Source organism: Musca domestica, unplaced genomic scaffold (assembly GCF_030504385.1).
Source record: "Musca domestica strain aabys unplaced genomic scaffold, Musca_domestica.polishedcontigs.V.1.1 19, whole genome shotgun sequence".
Lineage (NCBI taxonomy): Eukaryota > Metazoa > Arthropoda > Insecta > Diptera > Muscidae > Musca > Musca domestica.
Genome location: NW_026712245.1, coordinates 13,755,107 through 13,772,485, shown reverse-complemented (window position 1 = coordinate 13,772,485; position 17,379 = coordinate 13,755,107).

The following is a 17,379-nucleotide window of genomic DNA, read 5'->3' as shown; positions in this document are numbered from 1 at the left end:
TGTGATAACCAAACTTTTGTTGGGTAGTGATAGTTTTTAAAAATCTGTGTCCTCATGAGTGCTAAATTCATATCACATTCGGATACGCCGGTCTATTGTTGCGTGAATGGATTTACTACATCCATCTTGGGGTCATAGTAATAAATGTGGGCAGTTTACTTTCATGATCCGAATTACATGACAAAGGCGTATGTGTGTGTGCGTCTCCAAAAATTACCGCGGTACCAATTCAAATTCAAGTTGAAAAGTTTAATTTGTCTTTAAATTGAATCGAGTTTTAATGCCACTATCGCACATTTAGCGAATTGAGAAAATGTCAGTCATGCATCCTAAAATGCCCATGACACATGACAGTTGGTATGCGTGGCCGAGAGGCCCACAAATGCCACTTAAACACGTTCTTCTGGGGCTGGACATTCTTCCAAAAAAGTATGCGAGTCATTCAATTCAATTTCAGGACGTTGCAAATATTCGAAGTAACAGGACTCGATTTATTGGTTACGCATTGAATCAAAATCAAACCACAGAGCGTAACCGAGAGATTGAATTGCATTCTTTGGCAGGCAAACGCATTGTCGGATAAGCACACACACACACACACACACTCACTCACAAACAAACGCAATCACATCAGTAGAATTGACTCTGATGTTTGAACGTGTGTATTACACTGTATGCACACAAGTACTGTATGAATGCATGCATACATGTGATGTGTGAGTGTGTTTGTGTATGTGTGATTAACAACTTTTGATAACAATTTCAGGAAAATGGTTTCGTTTTTCATTCATTTCTACCATTATTATAACAACAAAAAGCTTTTTAATTGGATTTGGTTGCAGCTGCAGTCCTGTGTCAAACTCTTGCCCAGACACAACTGTTGATGAGGAAGCCTTCTCAATGTACTTACTTACATGGACCTTTGAAGGATGATATAAAAATCGAAAACGTCGGGACTGAAAAGACACTTGCAGGGTATTGAATGTTGCGGTGACATTTGCTGTACGTTTTCTTGCCAGTGTTGCCCTTAATTTCCAATTATTTTTTACACATTCAGGACAAGTTGAAAGTGGGTTATGAGTCGATTGAATTTTCGGTAGAAGCTATTCACATCACGATACATATAAACAACGCTATTAACTATTCAATTCTATTCTTAAAAATAAGATGCTTACGTCGCAAATCATTTTCAGAATTGAGATTTGAATACGGCTGCCCTTTTTGTCCCACCGACTATGTCAATAGAACACAAAAGAAATGTTCTCCAACAATTTACAAATAATTTTCCTTCCATTGACAAAGACACATAAATTTTGAGGAAGAGTTCCTTCAACTAAAGTCAAAAGTAAATAAAAGAAGACAAATACGAAGCGTTTTTGCTCCATTATTTGATGTAAAGCATGTAAAAGTATAAGTCAATACACCTACAGCGACGTACAAAGGCAAAGTGGCTTATGTCGAACCGAGTTGGAGTGTGACACAGACATGCAGATGGAAGTACAAATATTGGAAAATCGGTTGCGGCAAAGAACTTCGTCATGCTGTATTCGTTGAAGTTTTTCTTTGATTTGACGCACAACGCAAATTTCCATTTGCCTTACATCTGCAATCTGAGATTTAAGAAAACTATTTTCGTTTATTGAATTTCATTCCGAAATATCCGCCTAAAATAAATGAAAAGAAATAAAAATAAAATTGGGATTTTGTGTTTGGAGTCAATAGGTTAGTTGTGGTAAACCAGTGACCGAACAATCGGCTAATTCCACTGAAAGGATTTTGCAGGGATTCAAATGCTGCATCGTCAGTTCCTTCCTGCAAAGACCCGTGCCTTCAATGAAAGTAATTCTCTTCACACCATCAAAAAGTAACCAAATTGGTAGAATATATAAGTGAGAATTTTTGCCCCGCCCTCACTTACTCACTTTTGAGCAAAATATGGCGACTTAAAGTCGACATTCAAAAAATGGTCTATCATCTGCATGTCGGTGGAGAATAAGTAAGAGTTTGATGATGTTTGTTTTCCAAAGCAAATAAATGTTTTGAATTTCAAATTGTTAATTTCTGTAAGCATATGCCTCACTCCATCCTCAGGGTCTACGGCAGCAGCCCATCATCTACGAGAGAAGGACTAAACTTTAAATGTCAATTGGATAATTTGAAAATATTTACAAAGTGTATACAGTTGTTGTGACAAAGAGTTGGTTGAACAATTCTCTCCTCCATTGTATTTGAGTGGCAAATAAATTCATAATTTTTATACCCTACAACACTATGTGTTGGGGGTATTATAAGTTTGATTGGGCCAAAAATTATGTAACACCTCGAAATATTGGTTTCCCACATAGGAAAGTATATATGGGTCTTCCTAGCTCGCCGAGCTGAGTCGATCTAGCTATGTATGTCCGTCCGTCCGTCTGTCCGTCTGTCCGTCTGTCCATGTTAATTTGTAATCAAGCTACAGGTCGCAATTATGAACCGATCCTCACGAAATTGAAAATGGAGGTGGGGTTAGGGTCAGAATAGAACCCTATTGTTTTTGGAGATGATCGCACGATATTTAGGGGTTGAAATGGACCAAATACTGAAAAAATGTCTGATTTTGCAGTAGCTATACAGGTCGCAATTATAGACCAATCGACGCGGAATTTCGCATGTAGCTAGAGTTTAGGGCGGCGAAGAAGCCTACCAATTTGGGTGGTCATCGGATAATATTTAGCGGGTAAAATATACCATATCTTTTGTGTTGAAAAAAATCAAAATTTTCCATTAAACCGCGATTATTTTAAATCCTAGCGAAATCACAAAGCCATGACAAGGTTACTCCTGATCTTTACATTGATGTTAACATCCAACAAAACAGATATATTGCAAAATATAAAATATCAAAGAAGATATGCTTGAAAAATCTCTTATATGTCGAGAACGGCTGAACTGATTTCGACAGTTCTCATTAATTCAGAATGGCCTATTGGCAGGAAAGAAAAAACGTCTAAAAAATCGCATAAAAATATCTCTCTAAAGATGGAAATATTGATTTTGTAATATTTTCTCATATTTTTTCAATTTTGTCATATTTTTGGCATATTTTCATTTTGAATTAAACATTTGGTAATATTTCTACAGCTAACAAAACTAAGTAGTTAGGATATCAGGATATCATATACAGATCGCATTTATGGCCCGATCCTTACGAAATTTAGCATGGAGATAAGATGAGGGTCAGAAAAGAAGCCTACTCTTTTTGGAGATGATCGCCATATATTTAGGGGTTGAAATGGACCAAAAAACTGAAAAATTGTCAGCAGGTCGTAATTATTGCCCGATCCTCACGCACATTTGAATGGGGGTTACTGGGCATTGCAAAAGCCAAGCAGTTTTGGATGGCCATCCAAAAATATTCAATGTGTAAAATATTTTGCCAACTTTTGTAAACAAAATACGAAAATGTCCATTCCAATGACTTTTTGGAGAATTCACAAATACATGAAAGACGCACTTCTGACTATTTTGTTAACGCTGATTTCGTTGAAGAAAAATGTCTGTATCTCATATAGATACGTTTCAGTCAAAAACCAATAATAAATGTTAATCTTTTGCCACTTCTGAGAGATTATAGGTCTTTGGGAAATATTGGTTCCAGATCTATGAAGACCATTTACGTGCAACATCTACAAATAAATTGGAAATGAGCAAATTAATTTAAGTTGCTATTATTCGAAAATTAGAGAACGGAACCTGATGGTTTTCTTTTATTATTTGTCACAATATCTTGTGGAATTCTTTCGAGTATCTCGCCTATATAAACTGTATAGTTTATTATAGTGTTGTAGGGTATTCAACGATCGGCCCCGCTCGACTGTAGCCTTTGCTTACTTGTTATTATGTAAAACTGTTTCCTCCCCGCCTTTTTCGAACGGTAGGCAAATTTTCCATAAATTGACATTTTTGTTTGACGACGTTGTATTGCGTAATTACAGCTGCTGTGGCATAGCTCAAATTGAGGGACAAATTTGATACGATTCTGGAATTGTGTGGCACAAATTGGGTCTTGTCCTTGAAGGATGTCAAATAGCGTTACTTGAATAATTTACATAATACGCTGGAAAATGTATCGAATTATGGACTTTAATAAATTTATATTGAGTTAGTGACTAATTTTGGCAGCAAGTAGATTATCATAACTAAACTGAAATGGTAATTATTTTTTAAATTTTAAGACTCTTACTCTGTCTTCCTTTCATTTGTAGAATCTGTAGAATTTAAGGAGCCAAACCAAAATGTTTGGTTTAAGTTGTTCAAGCACTTGAATACTTTAAACCATTCTTGATCTTCCACAGGAAGTTAGCTGGTATATCTGGTGATCCCTTTGCTGATAATTGTCGATATTACTTTTGGTGTAATAATTGTTTTTATTCGGGAAGTAAAATTTCAGGTTGTCGACAGATATATTCCTTTAGCATTTGACCATTTATTTCTTGGGACATACTACAAAGATTTGACCTACTCATCCCATCTTTGCACTAAATCTAATGTTAGTACAATTATTGCAATGTTCGAATTTTGAAGAGAACTGGGAAATATTTTCGCATTGTATTAGAGACAATTACTCAAAATATTAACCCGTTGTGTGGATGGTACCAATAAAGAAATATTTATATATATTATAATTGTCAGAAATGTTTTCGCTATGCAGGGGAGGCACCAAAATAAATGAACCGATAAATTCTGTATCTACACTATATCTTGTGTTTGAACTTGGACTCCCTCCATACTTAATATTTGCACTGAGTATTTTCAAATTTTGGTAATTGTTAATACGAGAAGGTGAATCCGGCTGGAAAGGATCAAATGTCAATGCGCGGAAATTGCAATCCGATAAAAAGGGGGAGAAGAATAGAAATAACCAGTAAAAAAGGAGCTAAGGGTTAAAAACCTCCACCATTTGGAAGGTGGAGGTTTTCCAGAAAACTCTGTCGAAAAATACCGCTCAAATGAAAACGTTTATATGTGGGCTGTACGACAACGTGGTCATAGGCTGTAGTAACGATTCCGAACTTCAATTACGAAATTTGAAACAATTTCCGTGAACAATCTTGAGAATACCGAATATATGGGGGTCTGTTAAACGTGGACCTATATAGACAATTCTCTTCCAGAAGGTAAAGTACTCAGGAGGAACTCCTTGTGTGTATTTTCAGACAGTCCAATGAAAAATGTGGCTACAATCAATAAAATACCAAATAATGGGAGGTACCGTTATATGAGGGCTACACAATATCATGGACCGATATAGCCCATCTTCGAACTTGACCTGCCTGCAGGCAAAAACTGAACTGTGCAAAATTCTAGCTTCCTTTTTTAATTCGTTTTGACTAGCATAATTACAACAGACGAACGGCCAGAAATCGCCTTAGAATTTTACGCTGATCAAGAATATATATACTTTGTTAAACCCTACAACACTATGTGTTGGGGGTATTATAAGTTTGATTGGGCCAGAATTTATGTAACACCTCGAAATATTGGTTTCCCATATAGGAAAGTATATATGGATCTTCCTAGCTCGCCGAGCTGAGTCGATCTAGCTATGTATGTACGTCCGTCCGTCTGTCCATGTTAATTTGTAATCACGCTACAGGTCGCAATTATGGCCCGATCCTTACGAAATTTTGCACGAAGGTGGGGTTAGGGTCAGAATAGAAGCCTATTTCTTTTGGAGATGATCGCCAAATGTTTAGGTGTTGAAATGGACCAAATATTGAAAAAATGTCAGATTTTGCGGATTTAGCTGTACAGGTCGCAATTATAGACCAATCGACGCAGAATTTCGCATGTAGCTAGAGTTTAGGGCGGGGAAGAAGCCTACCAAATTGGGTGGTCATCGGATAATATTTAGCGGGTAAAATAGACCATATCTTTTGTGTTGAAAAAATTCAAAAATTTTTCATTAAACCGCGAATATTTTAAATCCCGGCGAAATCACAAAGCCATGGGAAGGTTACTTCTGATCTTTACATTGATGTTAACATCCAACAAAACGGGATATATAGCAAAATATGTGCGAAATATATGTTTATCAAAAAAGATATGCTCGAAAAATCTCTTATATGTCGAGAACGGCTGAACTGATTTCGACAGTTCTCGTTAATTCAGAATGACCTCTTGGCAGGAAAGAAAAAACGTCTAAAAAAATCGCATAAAAATATCTCTCTAAAGATGAAAATATTGATTTTCTAACATTTTCTCATATTTTTTCAATTTTGTCATATTTATATATATTTGAAAACCGAAAATTCAATTTTGCTGGCTTTATGCAATCTCTGTCTCACATGTCAGTAGCGTTGATTAAATCAGAGAACATCTTATATTTCCACTACATTTTATCGCCCTACCCTGTTGTGCAATACTCTGATGTCAGCATTCTTAGAAGAGCAAATAAAAATTGTATTTGTACTTAAGCGCAATTAATTTGAAATTGTAACTGAAACCGGTCTCAATTCCCCGTTTGAGTTGTAGCCAACTAAATCGCTTTCAATTCAACGGGGAGTTAATTAAAAATGTTTCCGGTTACGGAAAATGCTATAAATCTACACTACGAACATGTGGGAGCACACATATTTCATTCTCTCATCGATAGCGTTTTTAACTACAGCTCAGTTTTTGTATTTCCGTTTACAATTTGCAATACAACACCGGCAACAGCCACAACAACAACTGGCAATTGCAGCCATAATAGCTTCTCGATTCTAACATTTGCTTTGGAGTTCTTTGCAAAACGAATGCCAATTGCTCCGAAGGAGGTGTATTCTAGGCGGTTTCCACTGGCACATTTTTAGATATCTAGCCACATGTGTAGTCGTATGTGTGCATGAATTGAAGTTTAGCTTTATGTGCTATTCAATATCCAGACACATCCTTGTAGGTGCAAATGAATGCTTAGAACACATAAATTACACAACGGCAGCAACAGCAGGAAGAACGAAAATTGTTAACTTATCTTCACTTAGCCGGTGAAAAAAATAAAACCAACGAAATAATAGGTGTTGATTGTTTAGATTTTCTTCTTGGTCTTCACTTCTTTTATTTCAGTGCTTCAGTATTTAATCAACTGCTCCCTACTGAGCCACCGTTTAGTTCGTTCCACAAAAAAGCAATGCCATTCCCAGAACCAATTGGTGAATTCAGAGATTATTCCGATATGTTCCTCTTCCCATAGACATTTCAATGGAAGCCAAGTTGAATGGCGGCTTTATTGTTTTTAAGGAATTGAAAAATTAACTAAAACCAAAATGGAAACTAAATAATTGAATCATACGGGACTATGCACCTCGTCTCAGGGCTAGATTTCTCTTCATTATTTTTTAGAAAATATTTATCTCTCAATACAGTTAAAATAATTTGTAATAACAAAGAAAAATATATTTTTTGCTTTTCTTAAATTATTACTTTTGCGGACTGATGTGCTTAGGACAGACCACCTCGCCCTGAGACGAGGTGCATAGTCCCGTATGATTCAATTATTTAGAGACAAAATTTTTCTATTTTTGTAAGGAAATATTTTTTAGTTATAATATATGTCCAGTCAGACAAAACTTTCGAATGCAATTAAATCTCTTGTTGTCATATATCGGTATTACTCTCTCAAACAAAGTCACACTCTAACTCGAAAAGTAAAAGGACATACACCTAAGTCTGTTTTTACACGGTCTTTTTGTACACGGTTTTGATATAACACGGTTTGAAAATTGAATATTTTTAATTTTTATACACGATTTTATTTTTATTTTATCTATATATATAAAAGAAAGTTGTGTTAGTTACTACGCTTATAACTTAAGAACCGCTGGACTGATTTTAACGATTCAAACAAATTCGGAATTTTCTCCTCTCCGAAAAGGATAATATCCAAAAAAATCGCGTAAAAATGTGATATTTTAACATTTTCATTTTGATTTTTGAAATGTACAATAGTAATGTTTTATTTTGCATGATTTTTTTTCCATTTTTACTTACTTTTTTCTAATGTACATTTGTAGTGTTTTTTATATATATTTTTTTTTTTGAATTCAAATATTAATACCAATTTATTTAATTGACTTGATTTCTTGAGAAATGAAATTGATGGCGAGTTACATGGAAGCGTAGTACCGAATTATGTGGTGGCGAAACGGAATAGATGATGTCGAAATAATTTAATGGAATCGAATTTTAAAATAGAAGTACTTTCTATTGACAAACTATATAAGGATCTTTAAATATTTGCTGTAAAAAAATCAGCGAACAAGTTGAAGAATTTTCAATGTGTTATTCTTCTTTTGTCAATTTTTTTTTCAATTTGTATTATCTAATTGAATTCAGTAAATTTTTTGCGAACAAAATAAAGAATAATTTTTCACTATATACAAATTTTCACCAAAAAATGAAATAAGTGGGAAATACGATGTCAACTGACATCTACCTTTCAACTCCAGGGCCGACATCGTGGTTCAGCTGGAAGATGCGAACACATTTGAACAAACAAAAATTGCCGAAAAAGCCTAATGGGGATCATTTCAAAGCGTGGAACTACTTCTTTCCTGTCACAATAATCCGTCCAATGTACAATCAGAAAAATACCAAATATAAATGGTGGAAAATAGTAGAGCGAATGGGACTTTTAGTAAGATAAATATTTCTATCCTTCAAGAAATTCTTCCCAAACATTCAAGATAGGTCATGATATCGATCATTTCATATTTCAGGGACAACCCGATTTCATATTTATATAACCATCGTATGATTTAAGCTATTTTTGGTGTCTTGGTCACTTTTTTAATATTTTAGCCATTATTTGGCATTTTTGTTTCTAAGGAGGTAGAGAACCTCTTCGCATAAAGTTTGAAATTTTCAGAGTAGGGCCCATTTTGGTCTTGACCACATTCATTAATTGACTTGGCTAAAGGTTGTATTTATGCTACTCTGGGGTAGGGAACCATCATACAGATAATTGCCACATAGGAATTTATTTAAGTAAAGTCCCCACATTGGCGTATTCCCAAGTCCACTTTCACATCTAATTGGTGGTCAGAAAAAAAATGTTGTTTTCTATTGAATTTGTAACCCCCAAGAGAATATTGGTTGGGCCACGTTTTGGTATAACCCTTATATAAATGTATCCCTGACCTGACAGCTGTGACCGTGGTCTTGGCCACGTTTTTCAACTGATTTGGCCATTATTTGCTGTATTTAGGCTACTTTGTGAGTAGAGAACCATCTTACAGAAAAATGTCAACATACGTAAATATTTTGGTACAGTCACCATATAGTCCCCAGGCCCGCCGATCTATAGTGATGTTTACCGATTGGCGGATAACAACGCGGGTATTGTTTAATCGTTATTGAATTTTACCATGAACAAGAACATAGACTTTTTGGGGACTCTAATGCGCAATTTGAGGTGCTATGGTAATGGGTGTAAAAGCGTAATTAACTTTGACTATTCAGAAATTATTTTGCCCTCCTTCCATAGTTATTTATTTCTATTTAGTCGAATCAATATTTATATTAAAATTTGTTCACCTTTATGAGCTAGATTTGTGAAATATTATGCTATGCAAAATTTGCATTAAAGACTAAAACTACGGGCCGGCAACGCGGACCGGGCCAGCTAGTTATTTATATACTTAAATAATTTTTGTCAAATTTAATTTTTGCGAAGTATGTTCATATCACAAAAAAGTATTTATGAATAAATAAAGGTAAGCCAAAAAATATTTTGTATTTATACAGTTATTTATGTTTTTTAATTTTGTTAAATATTTTATGTATTTTTTACACGGCTTCTTCTGGAACCAATCTACCGTGTAAAAACAGACTTAGGTGTATATGTATTATCAGATAATGCTGAGGAGTATATGCAATACCGCAGGATGTAGCCAACATTTCACTTTACAAATCATCACAAAATTGCGGTCCTTTCTTTACTCTCCACCATACGTAGTATGGAGGGTATGTTAAGTTCATCATTCCGTTTGTAACTCAATTTCCATTTAGGATATATATAATTTTAAAACAATTAATGGAAATTAAGCTTTTTAAATCTTAAAGGAGTAGCAAAATACCAGCAGTTATTCAAATTGTTTATTTTGACAATTCAAAATTTCCGAAAGACCCAAGATTTGCATTTTTTGATTCACAATTTATTTTCTAAAAACAAACATTTTGGTGTTGTAAAAATTTTAGTTGTAGCAATTCATGCAGAGTTTTATATCTGAAGGAGGATTCTTGTTCTATGAAAATGTGACGTAATTTTTTCCCTTATTACAATTTTTATTTAATATTTATTTCCTTTATAAATGTTTCTACTTTACATTTTCATAGAACACGGTTGACCTCTGTTTCCAGATTTGCTTTTGTATAAAATTCCCCAGGATTTTTCCTAAAAACTTCGATTTGTTTACCTACTCGTCAACTCAAAAAAGTCACTGATTTTTGAGTTCGAATTCGAGTCCAATATATTTCAGATAGTCTAGAATTATAGTCTAGAATTATATCAAAACATTTGAAGATGAATCTGTGATGACTATGATTTCTAGGATAGTTCCCACCAAATGAAGACAATTTGCCCTTCACAAAAGTTAAATGTCAACAATTACATTGCTTAATCTCCTAGTTATTTAATTCATAAATACATATATATTTTGTTGTTTAAAGGTTCATATTATTTTATTAGCTTTTCTTTGCGTTTTGCGGCTAGAGCAATGTGACATTTTCGATATAATGAAATAAAATGGAACGGAACAAGTCAACTGTTGCATTCTGAATAAGAAATGGCGGCGAGACCTCTTTAGAGTCGTCGAAAGGCTTGTGTTTTTGCCGATGCTGCGAAAACTTCGTGAATGAATGAGCACGAATTAAAAAGCCGCTGATGTTGCTTCAAAAGTAATGGCAGACTACCTTTGACATTTTGAAAAATTCATTGTACATAATTAATGTGGTCTGGCAGGGTAACAAACCGCCATCAGGCAGCTCCGACAGCATCTCTTGAAATTTTGCAACCACCACCACTACTTAGCAGGAGCCGAGGAACCAAGATGCGAAGGTGGTTGCCTGGGAGGAATAGAGGGAGTCTCACAGTTCTTATTGTTTGAGAAGTGTGGCGAGATGCTGTTGCGGGGGTCGTCGTACATCCCTTTGTCTGAGTGCGGTTTCGAGTGCGAGTTAGTTTTGGAAATGCTAATGAATGCCGCAAATGATGTACACTTTTCAAGCCAACCAAATAAATGACAACAAAATTAAATTTATTTCATTCTGCATGATTGTCCCCGCATCTATGCTGTGGTCTATACAGCCAGTCGAAGCACTGGCAACCCATCAAGTTTCTCGTCCAAATGACAAGCAGTAAATTGTGTGTCATCGCCATCTAAGTAAAAAGTTGGGAGTTTTTTTTTCTGCGTTGGGTACTCCTCTGAATTCGTGAAATATATATGTATACAATTGAAATGGCTCTTTTTTCTCCACGAGTGGCACTTCAAATGATGACAGTTGACGCATTAGTCTGGGACATGCCGAAACGACAGCTACTGTTTTCTTTGTGTTTTTTGTAAAGCTCTCTTTAGTTTAAAAATAATAGAGGCGGATTTGTTTGTTAAATGATTTTGACATTGGTCCTTGGTTTAACTGATGTGCCGATAAACGGGGTCAGCATTTAAATTTCACAGCAGTAATTTGAGGAACATTCTCATCACTTCTTTAAGATTGAACATTTTGAATTTTATGCAGCATAATAAAGGCTATGTATTATTCGATTGCTGGAGCGAAAGTGTCTCTCGACTGAAAGACTGTTGACAGTCTTCTTATCAAACGTTAAAGACAGGTATGTAGGCATTATTACTTTTGCAACATTGAGGCAGTTGCATAATCTTTCTTACGATGAGAAAATGTCGTTGAACACGTTTTACATGGTTCACAATAAGGTAGGCAGGCGCATAAACAGAGTGAGTGACACACACGTTGTTAGAGTTTTAGAAAGAGGTTCTAGAAAGGGTAGGCCGATGTAAACCATCTTCAGGATAGGTTTTATATTGATGCAACCATTAAGATATGAGAGCCTTAATAATTCGGCGATATATTTTACATTTTATTTGAGCTGTGTTCACTGCTTGTAGAGTAGGTGCCAGAGTAGGTGGACCGATATTTTCGATATTTTTGTGTCATTAGTGCTACTCAGGTAATGCGATGCGTGAAGTTCTGTTTAAATTATGTATGTCATTTACATTGCTTATATTTTATGGTTTTGACTGTTTGAGGGGATGTATGCTGTGTGACATGGAAAAGAATGGAACGCCGGATCTTGAAGGTGAAATATGGGGAATTTAATTTCACATTTTTGTAAAGTGTTTATGATACAAATATTACGGTATTCGACAATATCACTCGTTCCCTTCGCGTTTTGTAACATCTATGATTTATTTAAAAACTTTGTACCATGTTGGTAAAATTAAGAAAAATTTAAAAAAAAAAAAATTAAAATTTAAAAAAAAAAAAAAACACTAAATACTTTCAAAATTCGAGTGTGTTAAAAAATGAGCCTTTGTTGGGATGCATCAGATGCAATTGATCAATTTTCACACCTGATTTAAGTGCAACACAAATATGATGCTGTAAGAAGTTTACAGCAAATTGTTGCTCTTGATGATGTTGCCCATTACTAAGATCTAAGTCAGATGGTTTCTCGGTTTTCACTTCATTTTTGATTCATTATTTTTATACCCTCCACCATAGCATGGAGGGTATATTAGGTTTATCATTCCGTTTGTATCACCTCGAAATATACATTTTAGATCCCACAAAGTACATATATTCTTGATCTGCATAAAACTCTATGTCGATTTAACGATGACTGTCCGTCTGTAAAAATCACTCTAGCTTCCGAACGAGTTAAAGTAGGTTGATGAAATTTTATTCAAATGTGTGTTTTGTCTGCAGGATTTTTGGTATTGAAAGGTCAACGTTTAGTTATAGCCCCCATAAAACTGTACCTCTCTATATTTTATTTTGATGACTTTAGCGACATTATTCGTCTGAATTGTTTCATATTTCGTATTTGTAGTTCCTAATATGTACTACAGTCTGTGACAGAAAAGTCTCTATGCAGGTCCACGTCTTCGTATAGCCCTCAAGTATCGGTACCTCTCTATATTCAGTATTTTGATGATTTTAGAAACATTATTCAGCGGCATTCTTTCAAATTTCGTATTCGAAATTGGTAAGGGGTACTACAAATTGGTACCTCCCTAAATTCGGTACTTTATAGATTTTAACAGATTTAACGGATTCTATTTTTTCAATTTATTTATTTTTTTTTTTTTTTTTTTGATAATTTCCAAATTTGTTTCAAGTGGTGGAGGGCATTCATAGATCGGCTTGGCCGAACTTTACTGATACAGAGGTTCGAGCCAGCGATCCAAGATTCTGTATCGAATCTAAAAATATTTTCATTTTTTGGAAGGAATTCACATATGTATGCGCTGCTAGGCGTATTTATATTAAATTATATTTCTGAAAAATAGAAAAACTACAATCTTGAATTAGGAAAGTAGACCTATCTAAATTTATTATAAAGTGCGAAGTTTTGTTATATTTTGGTAATTATTTAACTTTTTATATGGGTACGAGAAAGAATGGACCGAGGTGAGTCTGGTTCGTGCGGGATTTCAATTAAATTCAGGTTTTTGGTTCTCTTCGATTTTTGTTTTGGGATTTTTTTCTCCAGAAGTTGTTTAAATAAAAACTCCGTTGACAAACTGTAGCTGCGTTATTCCAAATAATCAATAACAGTGAAAATCTCTTTTTGAAATCTTCTTTGGTGGTGAACAGTATTAATACATATTTTTATGGAACTCTAAAAAATTGTTACTGACACAATGTCATAGCAAGTCACTTGGCGCATACTTAACACCTGTGTGATACTCACATACACATAAACAATACATCAAAGATTCCTTTTTACTTTCCATCCTGGAATGCTTGGTTTCCTAATTCAAATATGTCTGAACACAATCACAAATGCTGGATAGCGTCTTTGCTGCTCAGTTGTGCGCAAATTTAAAGACGTGAGAAGAAATTCTCATTCGGCTTAAGCGAAAAACATCACCCGAAGAACACTTCAAGGGAGTAATTAGATGTGATGGGATCACATTACATAGACGTTCTAAAGTTAACCAAATGAAAACGAATTCCAAAAATTAGCATATCAAGACAGTCGAGAAGTCGAATATCAAACTTTCGCTCCATGGGTGCCGTTTAAGGTGCAATTGCGACACGTCGATGCAATGCAATGTTGAATGTAACTTTTGTATTTTTTCATTATTTGTGATCGCATATCTGTCCCCCGGTCAATTGTATGACTTCGAGAGTGTGTGGGAGCTGGAAACAAATGAAGCTTTAATTTGTAACAATTGTCCCATTGCTCTGGCTCCTTTGGAAAATTGTGTGCAGTTAACAAATCACCACAGCATTTATTTACTCGGGACTGTCACTCTCTCCCCGTATGCGCTCTATGCCGAATCTGGTGTGATTTCAACAACCAGTAACAATCGCTGTGGGAAGTTGACTGTCTTCCCCTTAGCTTGGTCCAGTTGGGTTTGTGTTCGTTCGCTGTAACATCCTTTCTAATACCAACGTGTGCTGTACAAAGGCCATTATGCTGCTTTTATCAACTGTTTGTGACAACAACCCACATTTATCGTTTCTTCATGGACTCCTCCCGTCGAGTCGAGTTGAGTCCAGACCAGTCCAGTCCAGTCGAGTCGAATGAAGTCAGTTCGGGAGTGTGGAAGACAATGCTAGCAAAAATGCAGAAATTGAAGAAGACCTTCTCTGGTGACGTCTTAACTTTTGCTTGAAAAGACAATAATTTCTTACAAATGATACCAACTTTATTGACCATTTGAGATTTGGTATGTGTGTGTGTTTTCGTGTGTATGTTCAGACTTGAAAATGCTGGTAAAAGATAATGGTTTCGTATACATACATATTTACACAAAGGAGGAGAAGAGGTGTGTAGGTAAATAGGGTCAACTCTCTTGTGAAAACTTTTGCGAATTAACGTATATGTATGAATATGTGAAACTTGAAATGAATGGAATGAATTATTTCTATGATTCTCACCAGGGCTGTACAGCACAGCGATAGTGGTCGATGCGGTCTGATATTGAGATGTGTCTGTACCTAACACTAAGGTAATGTTAATTACTGTTTAGTAGGCAGTAGTAGGCTCTAGGAGCAAGTCCTAGAAAGGAAAAACTGTTAGGTTTTTATTGTAATACTGAAATTGCAGTTCGTTGCAGGAGGATCTTTGTCTGTCTAGTTCGTTTTTCTAAAATCCTCATCCTGTGACTTAAACGTCTTTGTGTGGCCTTAACCTATACGTGATCCAATTTTAATGGAATTTTGAGAGAGAGAGTAGATCTTCTGACATCTCTTCCAAAAACCAATCTTCACATATTCCAATAAATCTTCACATATCAGAATAAATGCCGAATATTATCGCGAAAATACTCTGGAGGATGTATTAAAGCGCAAAAATTTTGGTCGCAGACCTTGGACATTCCAACCTCAAGCAAGCGATTCGCCGGGAATGGGCCAAAATACCGCAGAGCAACATTCGGTCAGCGTGTGACGGTTTCATTGGCCGTTTGAAGGCCATAATTCGTGTCAAAGATGACCAATTCAAACAAATCTAAACTTATTCTAAAATTGAATGCTATTTCCGACATTTTCGGCTTTTATTCAATAAAAAAATGAAAAAAAACTATGGTGTCTGAAGTTGGTTGCCGTTTTTTAATCTCACCCTGTATACTTTGTTGGGCCCGGCGTGTATATTTCGAGGAGTTACGCACGGAATGACAATGTTAATATATCCTCCATAATATAGTGGAGGGTGTAGAAATTTTACAAAATGTAAAATTCAAAATAAAAAATCTCATGCGATATAAAAAATTATAAAAGAATAAATGCATATATGACAACATGTAATAAACGAATTCACTTTTTATTGTCATATTTTTATTTCGAAAAAAACCCAAAAACATTTTTCGTTTTGAATATTTCCATTTTTGAATAGGGATATGACGTAAAGTTTCTCTATTTAATGTCAGAGTTTCAATCATTTTCGCACAATGTGTTCCCTTCCTTTTTCTTTCAAAATCACCAAATTCGATTCTAGCTGCTATTCAAAACAATCGTGCGCAAGTACAGGCACAATTTTATAGCATTCGCGTTATTTGTGGCTTTCGGCAGAATTACCGATCCACGTCCCTGCCACGTCGTCATTTTAATGGCATGCTTTATCAAAAAATTACAAAACCCCGTGTAAGGTATGCGGCGTACAAATGTTGTCGATTTATCACCATGCAGTCGGGAATGCTGGAACAATTTCGTTTGAAATTCTTTACGATTGTATTTGTGTTTGTGACTTCATAAAATTATAGTAAAAATGTCATTTGATACACATGTGAGTGCTTTGCGGGGCAATCATAAACATTCAACAAATATATTAAGAATAATTTATATCGGGATGGCAGAGATCTAAGGAACCAAACGGAACGTATGCTTCACCTAATGGAGTGGGTGGTGTCCATGAGCAGGGTCTGCGTTTGTGTGTGTGTGTGTGCGTACGTCACTGTGCTTGTGGTGTCGCCATAAAAAGCTGTCACACGCATACGAATACCCAACAGCAGACCCTAAGCCACACATTCTGTTTTGTTTTCGGAAATGTAATTTTGTTGCAAAATTAGATTTTATGACCACAATTTATCCGTTTTATGTGCGCGCGTGTGTGTGTGTGGGGGTGATGAGTGTGAGAGTGTGCCGTGCGGCCCTATTGTTCTTATGTTGGTGGACATGACATGTTTGGCCAAATTAGTAACCCCTAACAGATAGTCGTCATCATCATCATCTGGAACTTCAATTTTGAAATGATTTCCATAAGGAGTTCTTGGGGGTCATAAAATAGACAAAAAATTAGGGATAAACAGTTTGTTGGGCACTGGCGAAAGCTGTTCGGGGATGTCATAAAATGGTGTTATTTCGCAAGAAGTACACTAAAGCTTTAACACATACACATACTCTGCACACTCATTCTACGCGTCCCAACACAACTGTTGCAACAAATTGTGGGGGTTGCTGCCAGCAACACACGATTCGGTATTAAACGACCATAACCCATTGAACGAATGTTGCAAGTATCAAATGGCACCCGAGTGAGCCAATAAGCAACTTTATCAACAGCTTAAGATAGTGAAATCGTTTCGTTATTACATTCTATCTTATACCGAGCGGGTGAAATCTAATCGCGTATACCGGCGACGGGGATTTCTACCCACGAGGGGTTAAACA